This window comes from Chionomys nivalis, chromosome 24 (assembly GCF_950005125.1).
Source record: "Chionomys nivalis chromosome 24, mChiNiv1.1, whole genome shotgun sequence".
Classification (NCBI taxonomy): Eukaryota; Metazoa; Chordata; class Mammalia; order Rodentia; family Cricetidae; genus Chionomys; species Chionomys nivalis.
In genome coordinates this window covers 31747214-31753029 of record NC_080109.1, presented here as the reverse complement: position 1 = coordinate 31753029, position 5816 = coordinate 31747214, and the positions used below count along the sequence as shown (strand labels likewise).

The 5816-nt window shown below is 45.4% G+C and overlaps 1 non-coding gene across 1 annotated transcript; it reads right to left on the bottom strand.

The window, feature by feature from the left end:
• Positions 1-1546: 1546 nt before the first annotated feature.
• Positions 1547-1662, bottom strand: LOC130866143 (small nucleolar RNA SNORD22). Its single transcript, XR_009056318.1, has one exon. It is a non-coding gene; the product is annotated as a small nucleolar RNA SNORD22 (small nucleolar RNA).
• Positions 1663-5816: the final 4154 nt, after the last annotated feature.

Here is a 5816-nt window from a genome sequence, read left to right as displayed (position 1 = left end):
CTGCTTTCTAAGATGATGTCATGCCACTCGTCACTCTGGTCTCATCCTGTTACTTCAGAATCACTTGTCTACAGAGGAGACACAGGAAGGCAGACTCTCTCACTTGAATAGCTTGTCCTTTACAGAAACTCCAGAGGGCAGGGGCTTGTGACGACAAACAGGAACATTTCTCACTGTCCGGTGGTGGCTCAGTAGGAAATGCTCCTGGGCCAGTAGGTTCAGCAAGGGCGCTCCTCCCCCATATATGTGGAGTCTTAACTGAAAGAGCTTGTCCTCTCTCCCACGTCTTCTTCCAGGCCCTAGCAGACAAGCAAGGTGTTGCAAAGGTGGCCAAGAGAAAGCGAATCACACTGTGAAACAGCATTGAAACCACTTGGGCTGGCAAGCTGGCTCAGTGGATAAAATCCCTGGCTGCCAAACCTGCTGTCCTGAGTTCAAGCCCCAGGATCCACATGGCAGAAGGAGAGAACCAACTCTGGCAAGCTGTCCCCTGACTTCCACATACATGCTGTGGTACATGTATGCACTTACGTAAACAAATAATTTCAATCTTTTCAGCATAATTTTCAAGAATTTAAAGCGTCTGCTTGTGTTGTATTTGTTAATGTTCCCACATTCAAAGTCAGTGACATCATTAAAGGCAAATTTAATGGAAAAACAGACCGTGTCTCAATGGGAAAATCTACAGAGTCAGAGCAAAGGGTGTGTTATATTGACTGGGTGGTTCAACAGTAGCTGTCTGCACTCTGGAGAGGCTAAAAACCATAGATGTTAAGTGGATCAGGCTGGACGGCTCAGCAGCCCCAATCTAGAACTGATGGATTCAGGGATTCTGGAGAGCTGCTACTCTTCAGTCCACATCGGAAGACCCGAGAAGCTGGGTTACGAAGCAGCAACAGAGTAGGTGCACTCACCAGCAAGAAGTGAAAGCAGACAGGCAAAGCCAGCACTGCTTTCCCTTGGAACTTTTCAGAGACGGGCTGCCTCCCGAAGGAGCTGCCCATTATGGGTTTTCCCCTTCAATTAATTCTTCCAGAAAATACCTGTGCAAGCCTGCACACGGAGAGGTGTATCTCTTAGTGGGTGCTATATGCAATCAACTTGACAAGTGAGATTACGCATCAACCATCACAAGGGTGTGCACACTTGTTGCAGCCTACCATATCCAGACACACACATCTCATCGCAGTATGGGTGCAACTAGGAACCTGGATGCTGATCTCATTCACTCCAGAGAGCAAAAGCTCATCTCACCATCCGCGCTCTGGGGGGAATGGTGGCTTGAGGCAGAGCATCTCTACTCCCTTGTCCAGGATTCACTTTGTAATTCCATTTTGTCTGTTTGTTTTCAGGTTAAGAGTAGCTTTATTAGAAAAGTGAAGATGACTACATGCTATCTTGAACAAAATTACTGAAGAAGGGATCCAAAGAGTACCCTCTTGTCCTTGAACGTGGTCTCCGTTTCTGTGTCCCGTTCTTCCTAGAAGAGATGAACCCACAACTTGACAATAGTGATTCTCTCCTTTCCCACATGCAGGCGTTGATGGCCCCTCAGGTAGCTTCTGTTGGAGCAAGCTGTCATCTTCCACCAGGCCAGTCCCTCCTTCTTAGGCTCTGGGGCTGGGACAGGAAGTACGATGTGTGAATGTCCCTTCTCTGTGGTCACTTTGTAGCTCTTACAAGCGGATTTCTGCTCAAACTCCCCCAGTTAACTGTCTTACCTAGCTGTATCCCTAGAATGAAAGGCATCTCGGTCAGCGGCAGGAACGGAAGCTTTGCCCTGAGGTTGGTAGCGCACACAGTCTTCCCTCACATGACCCCACTCTCGGCTCTCTTGCCCATCCACTGCTCGCTCGGGCTGTTCTCTTGTCAGAGTTCTGCTCTCCCTTCCGTGATAAAGCACAGGACTCGTGCATGACCAAAGCAACTGTCGTCCAACATCCAGGGAAGCTAGGGCAGGAGTTCAAGGCGGGAACTGAAGCAGCGACCATGGTGAAATGTTGCTTACTGACTTTCTACTACCTACTTGCTCAGCCTGCTTTTCTTACGGCACCTGGGAATACCAACCCAGGGGTGGCACCACCCACAATGAGCTGGGCCCTCCCACATCAATCATCAATCAAGAAGATGTACCACAGGCTTGCCTACAGGCCAGTCTGGTGAGGACATGCTCGTAATTGCAGTTCTCATGTCCAAAATGACTCTAGTGTGTGTCAAAGCTGACATAAAACCTTGCTATCACAGCTCACAATAAACTTCCTAGCAAACAATTTCAGACACATATCCAGTTTCTAGACTTCTCTGAGTTTGACTCCAGCTTTCAGATGGCCCAAATGAAGATACCCAACTACCTCATCTAGAGTTCAGATGAAAATTACCTTGATTGCGTACTGAGAAGACAGTGGCGGAATTGTGTGGTTGGGTGTGTCCTTGAACTTCCTGTGTCCTTTGAGTCTAATTTTCCTCCACGTGAAAGAGTTAGGGAGATTGAAGGAGGCAGTATAGGTCGAATATTTGCTAAATGCATGTTTAATATGCTCTCCTAGATGATGAGGATGAACATTCTCTAGAATTGCTTTCAAATAACATATGTGGAACCAATGGGTGCTCACAGGGAATCTGTAGGGCTAGAATGTCAGAGGGCCACTGGTAACCTGATGAAGGTACAAGGACGCCTAAGAAGATGGGGTGTGTACGTGCCTATTAACCCAGGGAAGGGTGTAGTGATGCCCAGGAAGACGAGGTATACACATGCCTGTTTGTTGCAATGATTAAGGATGTGTCTGGAAGCCTCAAATGACTCTTGAACAAGGTATCTTGGGTTTGCAAAGCAGAAACACTCTTCTTGGAGAGTCTGAGACGTGGGATGTGGAGAGACGGCTCTGTATTTGAAAGTACTGCTTGCTACTCTTGCAGAAGAACTCAGGACCAATTTCCAGCACCCACACGAGGTGGTTCACAGCTGCCTATAATTCCAGTTCGGGAGGATCCGTTGTTGTGTGCCACCATGGGCACACACATATACACATAAAAGAAAAATTCTGGGAAAAAATGGGTTACAAAATAAAGTTATGACTCTTCCTTCCCTTATCCTGGTCGAAGAGCCTAGAGGTTTCTAGAAGCACGAGTAAGCTCCCTGGAACATTTATTGTTTCAGGGCAGAGTTCTTGTATGGAAAGTGACAATTCCTCTCACTTTGTGAGTTCTTTTCATTCAGTAAAAATAATGGGTGCTCGTGACTGAACTTGTCAAATTGCATGTTCACAGCCAACTTAATAGCCCAACTTGTCTCCTGAGGGGAGTCTGGGTAACACAATTAATCAGCTCATTGAGCTTGATTTGGACACAATCCAAGAGAGTGCTAATGACTTGGTTCTCCTTTTTACCAGCATGGGGATTTGAACACGGGGCCTTGTGCTTGCTAGGCAAGTGTTCTACTGCTGAGTCGCAGCCTCTGCTTTCATGGCATGTCTCTAATATTATGTTTTCTGAGATAATTTTCACACGTGTATCTGAGGCTTTCCTTAAACATGTAAAATAAAGCTCCCTTTGCTCTGCTGTATTTTCCCATTAATTAGTGTACACAGAAGGTCCTAGATCCCAGAACGGGAGATGATGCGATAGAGCACAAGCTGGTGAGAATGAATGAAAGCCGTTCTCTAAGAAGCCACCCGTTAGCTTGCCATATGGGCAGAGTGATATTAGTTCATCTTTTTATTTTTAGTTGGGTTGGAGAGGCATCCATGACCGGCACTGACTCCTTCTTGTTCCTTTTCGGTTTGTTCATATTGTTGTAAACACTCGTGTGAAGCAGCCGGGCCTCTTCTCGCTGATGGTTTCCTCCAGGGGCTCGTTTGAGAAGACTGTCATTTAAGAACGCCATGTCGAATGGGAGTTATCCTGCGTCGTTCATGGCTCTCACCGCCCTGGCCTTCTTATTGTCAGTATCTGTAAGTACCACTGTTAGTGAATTTGGCTAGCAGCATTTGAAGCAGATGAGATTTTAGCTCACGCCTTGATAACGGCATTGGCTCAGTCTAAGCGAAAGCCTTATTTTCATTAAAGGGAGCAGACATGCTGAGGAAGAAGGTGCTATTTTTACATAGGGTCTTTTTTTCTACTGAAACCACATGATAACACTGTGCTGTTAAAATGATCTCCAGCATGCTGAGTTAGCTGAAGAAACAATATGCATGTTGCCAAAATCAAGGCGATACTATTCTGAGCCTACTCAGCTCCAACCTCTAGCTCTCCTTGGTGGTCATGAAGAGGAGACCAGGGCGGAGCTGGTAAGAAAGGGTAAGTCACATGCAGAGTGGAGGCCAACTACAACCACCAGCAGGAGAGTATATACATTCTGGACTATTTGGTTATTGACGGCCCTCCTTCATTGACATATGAGAAGTTTTTAATTAGATATGTTCATATTACTGATATTTATTGAGTATTCCTTTTATCACACACATACACATGCATGCACAGAGTTTCTCTCTTTCACACACACAAACACATACATGCACATACAGATTCAGTCTTTCTCACACACATACATGCACACATACATGTATACAAAGTCAGTCTCTCACACACACACACAAACACACACTTACACAAACACATACATACAAACAGAGTCAGATTCTCTCTCTCTCTCTCTCTCTCTCTCTCTCTCTCTCTCTCTCTCGCATGCACACACACTATATAGACCAGGTTCTCCTCTAAATACAGGGATCTGCCTGCCTCTACCTCCTGAGCACTGGGATTAAAGGCATGTGCCACCACGCCCTTCCCTATGCAGAGTTTTAAGTGAAGCCAGTATAACACAGAACTCAGGCTAACTTTAGAACTTCGCAAATAGAGGAAGTTTAAGTAGATATCCTCCAACTTCCTTTTATCCTTAAAAATATTATTATCATCATTTATATTGTTGTTAATGTTATTATAAATGCCATGATTGACTATAGATGACAGGTACTTCACTAGGCCATTTATAGAAAGTCTTTGTTGGTCCCCACAGTGGTCTCTTGTCTCCATTTGCAGAAGATAGAAGTTAGACTCCACTAGGAAGTGAGTGATTGGAGATTCACGCTTACATGTGGCTAGCTAGCTTCAAAGCCTCCGTTCCTCGCCAGGCTTGCCGCAGTGCTGTGTTAATAAAGAACCCAGCCCTCCACTAAGCAAGGCTCAGTCTTCATTCTCCCTACCTTTCCATCCCCGTTCTTCAAACGTACTAATGAGAGCAAGTTAGCGCAAACCAAAACCAGAAAGATGAAGGACTTGGCTCTTTGTGGTCTTCAAGCCCTGCGTGCAAAGCACCACAAATTTTGTTTCTCTTGCCCTCAAGTACTAGAAGACTTTCCCCCACTGCATGGCAGAATTGGAGTCAAGTACTTGTTCACAGACAGGCTTGTACTTGACAGAGAAAATAATTGGAGTACCTGTAGAGCAGACAGATGCTCATGTAGAGGACCGCTTATTGCTTCTCTGCCCCGTCTCTAAAGCAAAATTACTTTTGTGGCCTCCATATTCCCCAGGATCTTGTTCAGATTTGGGGCTCAGAGTAAGAAGAACACCATAGCTGCCAGGCTCACGTAATCAAAGATTGTAACCACACAAAAGCCACCCGGAGAGATGACAAGATGGATGAAATGGGATCAACAATGCAATGCCCTGGATTTAGGAAGAAATTAAGGGAAATTGTAGATAGAGGGAACAAACTATTTGGGGAGGGGTTGCCACGTGTATGGGAAGAAATTTAAAGACATTTACCAAGTATTCTTAATACAATCTCAGCTACAGTCATATTTTCTTTTAAA